Source organism: Peromyscus californicus, unplaced genomic scaffold (assembly GCF_007827085.1).
Source record: "Peromyscus californicus insignis strain IS unplaced genomic scaffold, ASM782708v3 Scaffold_7__1_contigs__length_154581171, whole genome shotgun sequence".
NCBI classification, from domain to species: Eukaryota; Metazoa; Chordata; class Mammalia; order Rodentia; family Cricetidae; genus Peromyscus; species Peromyscus californicus.
The window spans coordinates 120,075,137-120,088,916 of NW_026294595.1; the positions used below are offsets into that span (position 1 = coordinate 120,075,137).

Genomic DNA, 13,780 nt, shown 5'->3' on the forward strand with positions numbered 1-13,780 from the left:
CCCTTCAAAGACAGCTCCTGTGCCCCTGCTTGGCTCTGAGTACTCACAGGCTTTCTGTCTTGCTTTGTACTTCCCTAATCTAGTCTTGAAGTTAACTTCTCAGAGGAACACAATGTCTTCACTGAAAATTGACATTGGAAACTAAGGTACCCATGGCTGCAGACGTGTCCTCACTTCAGGACGTCTGTGTGGAGAGTCTTAGGGATATCTACTTTTTAAATACTGACAAATTTATATAATTAACAAAAACTAAAAGTTGTTCTTTCTTCTCTCCTATTCCATGATGATTCTGAAGTATTAATATATGAATACATGCACTTTTTCCCTCTGTCCTACAATATGCACAGTCTTTCCAGATGACTTTGAAGGTACATTACTAACCACAGTAGCTTAAAATAAAAATGTGAGATTTCTTTGTGTCTCTTCCTTTTTAGAGTATGGTGTCCTATAGGTAAATGTTCAGAGCATTTAATTAAGAATTGATGGAATATATTATTTGTGTCTATGGTTATACATGTGGACAATTAGATTCATTTGTTTTTAACTTGAGGGTTATTAATTTTAATTTTATTCTTTGGAAATAAAATACATTTCTAAAGTCAATGCTGATCAAATTATGCCCCTAACCTGTCTCCTAGCGATGAGAATTTGGGTTATTTCCAATCATTTTCTCTCACAAATAATGCTGTGATGAATTATTTCAGTTTTGTGCGTATGCATCTTCGGATAAATTCCTGAAAATGTGATTGCAGTGTTGAAAGATAAAGCCATATGCACTTCTATAAGCTGTTGCCACATTCTCCTCCATGCAGGTCAGGCCACTTGGGTTTTCATTGGCTCTGTGACAGAATGGTTTTGAGAAGAAATGACATCAGGCATAGAGGGCTGGGTCAGGAGGGCCTACTGTGGTCCAGGTGGTGGCCAGGCTCCTGGGGGCGGAACTAGGGAGAGAAGGGAGGAGATTGATTAGAAGCTATGCTGTTGATTGGCTGTGGGCAAAAGGAGAGGAAAAGAGCAGAAAGATAAAGAAAACCCGGGATTTCTGGGTGAAAAGGACAAGGGATGGATGTCTGTGTGTTCATGCCTCTGAGTGCATGTGCATTTATTTTGTTTATATTTGTTCTGTATGCCTTAGTCTACATGTGTGTGTACATATGTCTTTGTGTATATGTCTGTTTGTATGGGTGGGCATGTGTGTACATACCTATGTTATAATGTGATATATGCACACATGTCCCCACACAGGCACTGGAAACAGTTCAGTCTGGACATGCAGTGTTGGGGAATGGACTCTCACAAGCCTGCATACCCAATAGAGTAGGCTGGCACCATGAAGAGGGCACTAAAGACAGTGCTCATGGATGAGATTAGTAAATCATCACAGTGTGCCCCCAGGCTGCATGCTCAGATATCAGCACATTGTGTTTGCTTTTCTCGTATGAACGAGGGTACTTCTTGGTTTGAGTTTAGGGGCATTTCATCAGAAGAAACATCTAGAGGACTGAAGAACAATATAGTGAGCCTATCAAGTGAAGATGTAACCTGGCACCACTAAAAATAAGTTGACTTTGTTTCCTAACTTTTAGGATGGCACATATGTTATAGTATTCCACTCAGGGGCAGGCAGGACAGCCCTGGTCCCAGGAGAGAGTCACTGGGAAAAGGGATGCTGTGTAGGGCCTTCATGAGGCTGTTCCTGATGCTGCTTTCTGCTAAAAGCCCCACTCTTCTTCCTCTCTCTCTCTCTCTCTCTCTCTCTCTCTCTCTCTCTCTCTCTCTCTCTCGTTCTGAAAAATCCTAGGGAAGATAAAGATCTCTCTTGGAAGTCCTTACCAGAGGCAGAGAGGACTCCAAGTCAGGGACTCTTCTCTCTTGACATGGTCCTGTAAGATCTTCAAGTTCCCTGGAAAATGACCCCATTTACTATCAGAGGACATTCATGTTCATGTCCTCAGCCAAAGGTGGAACCTGTGCATTCCAGCACACCTTTAATTTTAGTGGACACATTTTAGGAGTCAGCAAAAATTCTGCTACCTTGTGGTGGTTTGAATAAGAATGGCCCCCATAAGCTCATAAATTTAAGCGTTAAGTCATGAGGGATTGAAACTCTTTGATAGGGTTAGAAGGATTGGGAAGTGTGGCCTTGTTGGAGGAAGTGTGTCACTGAGGGTGGGCTTTGAGGTTTCAAAAGCGCACACCAGACCCAGTTTCTCCCCCACGCCCTTCCTGTGGATCAGGATATAGCTTTCAGTTACTTCTCCAGCACCATGCCTGCCATACCTGCCACCATGCTCCCCACAATGATGATAATGGATTAAGCCTCTGAACTGTATGTAAGCCCCCAGTTAAATGTTTCCTCTTATAAGAGTTGTAATGTGTAAAATTCATGGAGTCTATTTAATGAGCAAAGGAATTTATTTGGGGGTTAACTCACTACCATGGTAGATTTATTGTAGGATCCAGGAAAGCTGAGCTATGTCCTACACTGATTTGCCTGGTCCAAGATCTCAGCATCTGATACCACAAGGAGGCAAAGAGAGAGCTGCATACGTGCATCTCAGACCTTAAGAGTCCCTACTGGCCACGCCCCAGGGACATGTACTTCAAGGTCATAAGTAGGTATAACAGTTACTGGCTATCTCACTAGGGGCGGTGCTTCAAGGTCAAAGCTAGAACAGCTACCCACTAAGAGTTGCCATGGTCATGGTATCTCTTCAGAGTGATAGAACAGTGACTAAGACATACCTGTACTGATGACACATATATGAAACAGCCATTCATTCAACATACTGCCAAAACTGTGTGTTTGCAGAAACATGCCTGGGATCTAGCATTGGCATGTTCCTGGTATTAACACTCACAAATAATTGAAATATTTCTTCAGACTCTAATTCAACAGCAGTAAAACATGGTCTTCTTTAGGTTTCATTTCAATGTCATCTTTTAAAAGTTTTTAATGTGCTGCATCCAGTGCACATTACTTTGCCACTCTTTAACTCTAGTCACATTGGCAGAAGCCTAGGGTTGGGGTCAGGGTGAGAGTAAGGGCTGGGGTTGGATGAAAGGTTAGGATTAGGGTTAAAGTAAGAATTGTGGTTAGGGTGAGAGTTAACACTTGAGTAAAGGTCAGGATGAACATTGGGTTTGCACATGCTCATGGGTCCCCTGAGGAGTGACTGCAGCTCTTACTTCTGCTGTCTTATGATTGCAACAGCAGTTTTTACACCATTGAAATGTAGCCCTTTTCCTTGTTTATTTGCTGCTGGAATAGTGAGTGAGCTTGGACTCTGATATTTATTTGGCATGTTGCTAGTACTATGCATTGAGTAGCTATCAGAAAACTCTGACTTCCTGAAAGTAACCATCTGACTAGGGTCCAGGAAATAAAGAAATGAGAGATTATTTTGGACCAAATATGAGTTATCAAAATCCAAGAACATAGATTCAAGTCACCCTGAATTAACATGTTCTTTTGTGGAAGAGTTTACATTAGCTTTTATAGTTGGAAGAAACAATCATAAGTCATCACATTTACCAGTTACGATAGTGAACACCAGGTGGGCCAGCTATAGCCATAAGGGGCAGTCTATTAAATCTATTTCAGATACTTGCTTCTGCTTTTCATGGCTGACAAGTTGATGGAGCTTGATGACTATGAAGCGTCATGCTATATTCTATGAAGTTTATCCCAAGGATGGTAGGTCAGATAAGAAAGTTAATGTAATATATTAAAGGGCTTAAGATAGCCCAAGATAATTTGGGTTGGTGACCTGCAACATTCCATCTCTCCAAAACCACAATGGTCTAGCCAGCCAAGCCCAACCATTCTCCAGACTGTTGACCATAGATGTATCATCTTCAGAGAACTTGATTAACAAGGGCACCACTAGCCAGGACAGAGAAATTCCCAATTTGAAGACAGGATGTGGAAGAACTTTGACTCCTAGATGGTAGTGTCTTACTGCTGGCATTTGTATGTAGATACTCCATTTCCTCAAAACTGTAGATCTGACAGTACAGATGACTAAGCTACAGTTCCATCACTCATCTGAATTCTTTCCTCCAGTGGGTAGGGGTGGCATGGACCATCCATAGTCTTTACATTGGAGACAGAGGTAAGGGAGCCCTAGCCTTGAGGTTTGAGTTCTGACCCATTCCATATACCATCATCCCTGAGTCATATGGTCTTGGGCAACTTGGAACCTACTTGTGTACATCTCCTTATCTCTTAAAATTGAGCTATCATGTGCTCTGCTCAAGTGGTGGCTACAAGAAAGCTTTGCTCATTCGATTCAGTCTTCAAATTAGTGTATGTATATCCTTAAGTGAACCATGGGGAGATTTTAGATATAGAGCAGAGAAGGTACTGAGCATCGTTATTTTCCTCAGCTGTAATGGCCATGTGGTACTTTCCTCCCCTCTTGAAGATCTTCTCCCTAGTGTTTTCTTCACCTCCCTCCACCACCAAGAGTTTTAAAGGCAAATACAATATTTTATTTTTAATTTTATTATACACATTTGCTTGCTTGTTTGTTTATGGAGGCAAGAACATGCCATGATCCATGTGTAGAGGTCAGAAGACAGCTTGCAGGAGTGTTTCTCCCATTTCATCATGTGAATTCAGGGACTGAACTCAAGTTCTCAGACTTGACTAATATCTTTACCCACCCAGACATCTATAGCTGGGCCTGTAAATACAGTTTTTCTAGAAATTAGAAATGACTGCCCCACTGATAAGCTGTAATCGTTATCGGAAAGTTTTGTTTCTCTGAAGATTACTGAATGCAGGGAGGAATGTGGACACATGGACAAAGCAAGCACCTCCACTGTCCCCCACTGTTCTCACCTTTGTCTCTGTTAAGTTGACCCATAGAAAGCGGTCAATGTTTGATCCTTTTTGAAATACAAACATGACAGTTTCCTGTGCTCAACCTGACAACTTCTAAGAAAAGAGAATTTAATCTTGGCTCAGGGTTATCCAAAGCAGCATGTGCAGTGTTGTGACCTTCATGTTTATGGTGGAAATGCTAGAGAGGAAAAACCATATAGACTGTCATGTAAATTAAATGCCCAGGTAGAACTAACTGTACCATGCCTATAGCTGTTGCCCTGGTCTCTAGACCTTTGTTCCCTCTTGAATGCAATTCAGCCTAGGAACGAGGCATGATCATGGGCAAGACTATGGGAATTAGATTTGAATTTGCTGTGTCATTTTAGTATTAGGCTTCCTTTACTTTACAGGGAGGTTCTCAGAGCATTACCTCCGACACCCTACTGAACTGCTAAATAAATAATGTCCCTGGCCTTCAGTCCTACATATGCTTCATCTGAGGGCATTTTAAATCTGTGGTCATTGGTCACCAGCTATCCAGTCACCCAGTCTTTATTTTTCACTGACCCATATAAAGCATTTTCCATGAACCTGGTTAGAAATCCATCATTTGATTTCAGATTATGTCACCCTAAAGCATGTAGAATTTCCTCACAGCAAATCTCTCTTCCAATCTGGGGTAGGCAGGCAGAGATGAAATGGGGTCAGGGACAGGGATAGAGCCACTTTCCAGCTGCCTAGGGGCCATTCTACAAGGTTGCAGTGGGAGCTGAAGGCTTGATGAGGACAAGCAGAAGGGGCCTGTGTGGTCTCACTTCACCACCCCTCAGTCTGTATAAATCCCATCGGCTAAGATTCAGCTGTGGCTGAGGTAGAGCCCACCTTTTGACTGGGGTCTCTGCCAGCAGTAGCTTTACAGACATGGCCAAAGGCATTCTGGTTGCACCAGGTACTCACAGAATAGAGCAAGCAGGACTAAAGCTGAGGAGGAGGAGGCGGGTAATCAAGAGAGAACCTCCCAGCTCAGCATTACGTGTCATCGCAACCAGACCAGGGGCCTGGTGCCAAAAGAAGGGAAGTAGAGGAAGGAGGGAAGTTCAGGGTGAGGGAGGCCAGGGATGGATGTAGAGAAGAAGGAGGAAACAGAGGAGGGAAGCAAAGAAACACGGAAGGAGGGGGCCATTCTCTCAGTTCATTTGGGTGGAAACTAAAACCTAAACCTGTGCTGAAGGATTTTTGTAGCCTTCAGGGAGAATGATAATGGGCAAAGTAGTGCATAAAAACACAGCTGATCCATGCTGGCAGCTCTGCTCCCTCGAGATGCCCCTGCCTCAGGTGGTGACCACACAGTGTACACGCACAGACATACACACACGTGCATGTATACACATGCAAGCCACTCACAATACCTGTATGCTCAGATGTGGATACACAATGCATTCATATATGTACACACAGAGAGATGCACATGCACACCTAGGCACACATGTACATACATACACACAGGGGTGGGGGGAGCACTGTCTCACACTACTCTGTGCCTCCTGATTTGACCCTGGTCAGTAGTGAAGTCCCCACAGGGTTATACCCTTTTCTCCTGCCTACCTTCAGAACCCCAGGCCAGCCAGATGTCTTTGATAGGAATAAATGGAGCAATTACTTCTAGCTTTGGGGGCAGGGTCATAGAGCCAACTACCTGCAGTTGGTGAAGGCTTCAACTGACTGGTTGGCCAGCAGAAAGGGGGTGTTGAGGACATCAGCTGTGTTTTTTTCTCTGTCTTTACTTGACCTAGGAAGACCATCCATTCTGCAAGCTTGGGTCCTCTAAGAAGTAGATACAAATGCAAGATGAAATATTCAAGGGTTTTGTTAGGAAATTGCCTGTAAAGAGCAGCAGGGAGCTGAGGAAGGCAGGGAGAGGTGACAAGCCACTGTGTTGGCTGATCTTGAAGGAAAGAGGGAGCAGGGGGCATTGTCGGTCTTCTGGAAGCATCCTTTGGGGTGGAAGTGCAGTCTAGGGAGTGTTCAGCAAGATCACCAGGGAGTCAATGAGCTCTCAGGAAGGATGCATTCGAACATGGGCTAGAAATGGCCCATCCATGGAGTTATGGGCTTCTTGACCCTTGGCCCATGGGTGAGATGTGTATCTCCTGCAAGGTGAGCTGTTGGAGCCTCCTTGCTTTGATTCCATTGAAGCTGCCCGTGAAGAAACTGAGAAGCAAGAAGATGCAACACAGTCCCAGTCCACAGCAGTGGGCCCAGTTAGTCTTAGACCAGAAATAGGAAATCAGTGGTTCACTCAAGAACAGGCTTGTTTTAAACATAAAAAGGCAAATGCAGTCAAACAATCATTTGCTCACAAGCTGTACTATCTGTCTGAATTCAAGGATACTTCTCTCTATATCCAGCTGGAAAACATGTGACATTCTGCTGTCTATATTGAGGACTGTGGGATTTAAGCTGTGACAGGGAGCTGTCTGAAGGGAGACACGCTGAAACCCATTCTTCTCCTGGTATCTGGTGGAGTTGGGCAAAAGTCACGCAGGGCTGAGAGGGAATGGTGTGGCTCCTGAGGTCACAGAAATGGCAAAGATGTTTGCACTCACCGTCTTTAGCAAAAGCCAAACCCAAAGATAGGTGTTCTGAGAACAGTTACTCTGCATCGTTTTCCACAAGATGAAACTGATATGTATGTGTGCTCTTTGCAATCATCCTACTAACTAGTGGAAATTTCAAAGCCCCAATTCATCAGAGAAACGGCCCCTGAGTATTTCTGAAGCATTCTGTTGCTTTTCCTCTGCTCATCTTTCAGTTGGCCTGTGGAGCTTATTCTCAGTGTCCATATGCATTTAAGAATCCCATGGAGAATTTCAACCTGATGTCAGATTCCACGGCTACCTCACCTTTCTCAAGCTCTAAGACATGCATAATAAAATTAGCAACAAAAGCCAACAGGGAAAGCCAGAGGCTTTCCATCCTAAGCGTGGGAATCTCTTCTCACAGAATAGGAAACATGGAGTGTTGTGCCACAGAGCTGCTCAACTGTGTGACCTTGACTGGGAAGACCACTTTGCCTGCTGTTCATAGCCAGATACATTATTTAGCATGTGTTCACTGGAGCCTCTCAAAACATTGCTGTAAGTTCACTGCTGTAAATTGTGAAGAGGAAAAATTCATGGGAATGTTTAGAGTTCCCCATGATCCTTCTGTGGATGATGGTGGTTGTAATTGCCCTCATTTTATGTAACTTACAAGGCAGTGGCATAGCTCCATTCTTCAGGTAGTTTCAATTAAGGGCCAGATGTTTTCTCCGATGCAAACAGCTATCTCTCTAGGAAATTGCTTCCTTCAGGACTTAATGGAGCCTGCCTCTTCTTTTCGATATATCACCTGAAACATTTCAGGTTCTATGTGGGGCAATAGCACCCACTTTTTTTTTCAGCAGCCTAATGATAGATGACCAAATCCTTGTGCATAAAACATTTCTATTTTATTTTCAGAGTTTGGGAATTGAAACTGGGTCAAATCACAGAATGCTCTTCCACAAACTAATGAGCTTACAAAATCCACAGATCCTCAGAAATCATGCTTGTGGTGGTTTTAATGAATGCTCCATAGGGAAAACACACCGAGATTTTTCATTTGAATCAGGCAACGACTAAACTTGGGTCACTTTAGGTAAAATTTCTGTATTATGGAGACTATTAAACTTTTATATGTGTGGCTTTGATTCTTTGGATTCTTTCTTCAGTCACAATGATTGGTATCCCTCTTTGAGAAGGAATATAAAGGTGAGGCCATGAAAATGCTTCTGCCGGCCTGGGGGTGAGCATGCTATGGAGTCTGGTGAGTGTGTTGGTTCATGTTTTCTCAACTTGACCCTGGGTTGCCTGGGAAGAAGCCACTTCAATTGAGGGAGTGCCTCCAATAGACTGGTCTTTGGGGAGGTCTGTGGACATTTTTCTTGACTAATGATTGATGTGGGAGGGACCATCCCACTGTGTGTAGTACCACCCCAAGGCAGGTGGTCCTGACTTGCATGTGAAAGCAAACTGAGTAGGCCATGGGGAGCTAGCCAGTAAGCAGTGTTCCTCTGGGGGTCTCTGTTTCAGTTTGAGCACTGCCTGAGTTCTATATTGGCTTCCATTTATGATTGAATACAAATATAAGCTGAAATAAACCTTTCCCCCTGATGCTGCTTTTGGTCCTGGTGTTTATCACAGCAATAGAAATCTAACTAGAACAGTGAGTGACTCAGATGGCAATTTTGTCTTGAAGCACACTGTGTTAATAGAAAAGCTAAGGCATAGCAAGGCAGCAAATAGGATGACCACCACCGAACAGTTTGTTACTCAGTTCCCAGAAGAGGGGGCATGTGCCATTCAGGACCACATGGGGAAGAACCAGAGTTGGCCAGCTGGGAGAATGGTGGAAAAAGCCTTTACTGTGGTTTCCATGGGAAGAAACAGGTGAGGCAGAATGGATAGGTGAAGGGCTATGGTTTAAATGACTCTTGTAACTCTGGGACATAGAACTATACCATAGGATTTTGCTACCCAGTTCAGAACAGGTGGATAGTAGCCCAAGATGAATTGTGAAAACCCAGGCAGAAAGTGGTTGGGTTGTGGACTGTAGATTGGTAGGTTTATATATAACTTCTGGACAAATTATTCATTGTCGTTAGGGATTACTCACCCTGAGACTGACAGTCCCTCCCAGAGTCAACAAGTACTCTAATATCAAAGCATCAAAATGCAGAAATTGAGAGGCAGAAATCCCTATATATGTTCTTCTTTGTGGGAGTGAAATTAAGGAAACCTTCTTCTCCCATAGAAGCCTATGACCCTGGAGACCATTGGCCCTACTAGTCACTCTATAGTGATGGCCTGGACTGCTTTATAGGGAAGAACAGGAAGCTGAACAAAGTATGAGGAAGAAGACCTGTGACTGAGCACATAATAGAAAGTAATTAGAAAGTATGTCTTAGGTGACCCCTGCCCAAAATAGTTTATGCTGTAGGAACAACATTTCCACTGCCAGCTATGATGGAGAACTTTGTAGAAGCCTGGTCTCTACTGTGACAAATGACATTTGAGGGGAACTCATGATTTGTTTAGGAAAGGACAAAGTCCAGCTGTTCATAGTACCTATAGTATAGTGTGGGAGCTACCTTTCTCTCTGTTTCTCCACGTGCTATAGTGAGTTATGCAGGTGTCTCTGGGTGCTTATTTATTCTTGGCTAATTATAGTGTAAAGGGACTTTACAGTCTTACCTAAAAGAATTTAAACTCTCTTTTCATTTATCCTAGAAAAGAAAAGTGAGTCTAACCTAATGCCTAATTAGAAAATTATGTATGCAGGTAGAAGAAAATGCCAGCTGTGCATTAGAAAGGCAAGTCTATGTTCCTTCTGGCCAATGCCACACTGTAACGCCATCTCCTACACTAGAACATATCAAACAGCCTCATTATCCTGGCAGTAACCAAGGGGTTGTCTTTCCTTCGTGTTGCTTACAGGAGCTAGTCTGCATCCTCCAGGAGGTGCGTTTTCACCACCTGATCTGATGAGTCCGGCACTGGATTTTTCAGAACCGTGACAAGATGCTGCCATCTCTCTTTTAGGTAGCATATTAGTTTGCTTTCTCTTGTGATAAAATGCTGACCATTGAGCAACTTGTGGGAGGAAGGGTTTGTTTCAGCTTATAGGTTATAGTCCACCATAAATGGAAGCCAAAGTAGGAATCTTATGCAGAAGCTTGAAGCAGAAACTAATGGAGAAACCCTACTTACTTGGCTTTCTCCCAAGTTCACATTTAGCTACTTTTCTTAGACAGTCCAGGCCTGCCTGCCTAGGGATGGTACTGTCACCAGTCTGAAAGATCAACCTACATCCATAGCAATCAAGAAAATGTCCCCACAGACAGGCTCACAGGCCAACCTGATGGAGGCAATTCCTCAACTGAGGTTCCCTCTTGCCAAGCATGTTAAGTTGGCTACTTAGAACAACCATCGCAGATGGTCTGTAATGGAAAGTAACAGGCAAACCTTGCTGCAGTTATCTGCATTTTCAACCCAATATTCTATGCACTACCAGCCAGCCAATGAGAGCACAGGGTTTCCCCTATAAGGCTCTGGCAGGGGTACACCCAGTGTGCTCCTCAGTTCAGGACTGAACCAGTAGCCTCTGTGTTAGGAAGGAAGAGAGTCAGCAGAGTTGTGCATGTCCCCAGAGAATGCTTGTCTTCCCATTTACAAAAGGCATCTGGTAGAGTTAGAGTGAACTGACTTTGGAGGAATGGAACTTTCAAATGAGGCTTTGAGGCTGGAGAGATGACTCAGTGGTTAAGAACTCTTTGCTGCTCTTCCAGAGGACCTCAGTTTAGTTCCCAGCACCCACATTAGACAGCTTACAACTGCCTATAACTCCAGCTTTGGGAGATGTGATGCCTTCTTCTGCCCTCTGTGGGCAGCTGTACTCGTATGGCTTCCCTGAAAATTCAGCTTACTACTTTCACTTGGGTGCCCCCTGCACTGTGTGGCTATTATGTGCACCTCGACTATGGTCCTTTAGAGGTGGCATCGCAGTCACTTTGTGATGCTATTGTGATAATGACCCATGGTGAATAGTGCATGATGTCGATGGGCAGCCCTCCAGGTCTGAAGATCAGGCCTCACTCACCCCCTAGTATGTTCCTTTACTTACAGCCCAGCACTGGAAGAACATGGCACCAAAGTTTTCTTCCTTGACTTAACCGTTTGTTATCTTCTGTAGAAAACAAGCCCACACTCAGACAAAAATCAGATGTCCTGAGTAGCCTGCCCAAACAAAATACAGCAACCAAACAAGCAGAAAAACAAAACAAAGGGCCCAACAGCTGTATTTGGACAGAGTCCTTTGGAAAAGAGATGTATTTGAAACGTACTTGGAATGATTTTCATCTATATAATTACATACCAATTTGATTGCCACATGTAAGTGACTCCTTAAAGTCCCTATTCATGGTTATTAGTAATGGACAAAATTTACCTTAAGCAGCCCGAACTTGTTCCTAAGAGTATCTCCAAGTCTGTTGTACTCCTCTTTTTCATTTTTCCATAAATTGCATCTACATGAAGTCAGAACACTTCGATTTGATCTGTTCAAGAGGCCTTTGAACAACTAAGAATGGAGTCCCTGAATGATCTGTGGGGTTCAACAAGACCAACTAGGCCTCTCCTAGTGGACATCCCAGCTCACCATGTCCTTGATTTCGCATGTAGCCAGCTTTGGGAGGTTAGGAGATGCTAATGGCTGGCTTTCTGATTGTGCACCGGAGTTTTGGTCCTACATGAAAAGTATATAATTATACAGGTGGATTATGATCCACGCTTTCAAATATAGAGGGGAGAATCAGACATAATCTTGACCATTTGTTTCTGCTGAAACACAATGATCTACAAATCCTTGGGTATTAGAACTGCCATACAATTCACTTTTCCATCTATCTTAGTGAATTTATTTGGAAGCTCAGAGATACAGAAAACCAATCTATGGGCAAAACCACATTCAAAATTTAGCATTTTAAAGCTGATCCTCCCTTCTGTCCCCCCACTACATCTACCTGCACCTAGTTCTCAAACAGTCTGTGTAGTGTTTCTTCAGATAGGAAAGTTTCAGTCTGTATTCTCAGAAGGAGCTGGGAGGTCTGGTGGGGAGAGAGAAGCAGGCATCTATCTGCTCTGTCTCTTGCTATTATCAAAAGACTTTCAAAAGCCATTTGAAGTGGCACAGCTATCAGGGAGTCATTACCAAGCCCCTCTTGGGTCCCCATGAAGGCAAACTGCTTTAGCATCACTGAGGCAAGAGAAAGATTGTGGCCAGAATTACCATGCCCATATTTTTCTAAGCTGGAGATATTTGCTTTGAATAATGTAGATAGAGTTCATAAAGGAAAAGCCATCCTGAGTTACTCTTGAAAGCATTAATAGAATGTCAAGAACCAGAATTAGGTTCAGAGTCAAGGAGGCATGCTCTCAGAGGAAGGAGGGTGGTGAGGCTAGTGGCCAGGGATCAACAAGGCATCAGAGAGGATGGAGAGCCTTTCAGGATGTTGAGAAGCACATGACCTGTGTTCTCCTCAGTGTGACTGGTGGGTATTTAGATAGATAGATTCAAAGTTTGCTAAGTGAGAAGCAGGCTGCTGCAGACTCCACAATCACCAGGGTTTCATATCACATACCTATAGCCATGCTTCTCCTGAGGCTCTAGAATCCTGCTTGGGTAAGGCCATTTTTGAAACTTTGGATGGAGACATTCATCAACCAGCTGTCTCACCAAACTAGGGATGGGCTGGACTTTTTATGAGGCTGTCCCCTCCTTGCAAAGTAGTAGCCTATTTTTGGTTTAAACTCTAAAAGTAACAAACATTGTGGCCTTGATTAAGTTTCCCCATCGTCCTTGACACATTTCTGGGCTGGAGGTGATGACAGCTAGTACCCCAGTGCAAGCACAAGTCATCACAGCTTGATCTGGGCCTGTCACCTTGTGTCCAGGTCAGGAGCCATGTGCATCTAAAGGCAGAGGAATCCACAGCAGTGGAGGCAAAGTTTACATGGATGGACCCAACTCACACAGGCTTGCCAACCAGATCACACTTTTTTTTAACTTCATAAAGTAAATCAATCTCTCTCTCTCTCTCTCTCTCTCTCTCTCTCTCTCTCTCTCTCTCTCTCTCTCTCTCTCTCACACACACACACACACACACACACACACACACACACACACGAGACATTTTAAGTTAATTTTAGAACAGTTTTAAGCTTCATAGAAAAGTGGAAATAAAGTACAGAAAGTTCCTATGCATCCATCTTCCCCAGTCCAGGTTCCCCTGTAATTTTCATTCTACGTTAGTGTGATATGTTAGTTACAACTGATGAACAAATGAAGATGCAATGTTGGGTACTAAACTCC

General features: G+C 43.5%; 1 protein-coding gene across 1 annotated transcript in view; it reads left to right on the forward strand.

The window, feature by feature from the left end:
- Slc24a3 (solute carrier family 24 member 3) overlaps positions 1–13,780 on the forward strand; it is a 488,609-nt gene that overhangs the window by 206,522 nt on the left and 268,307 nt on the right. The window lies entirely within an intron of this gene.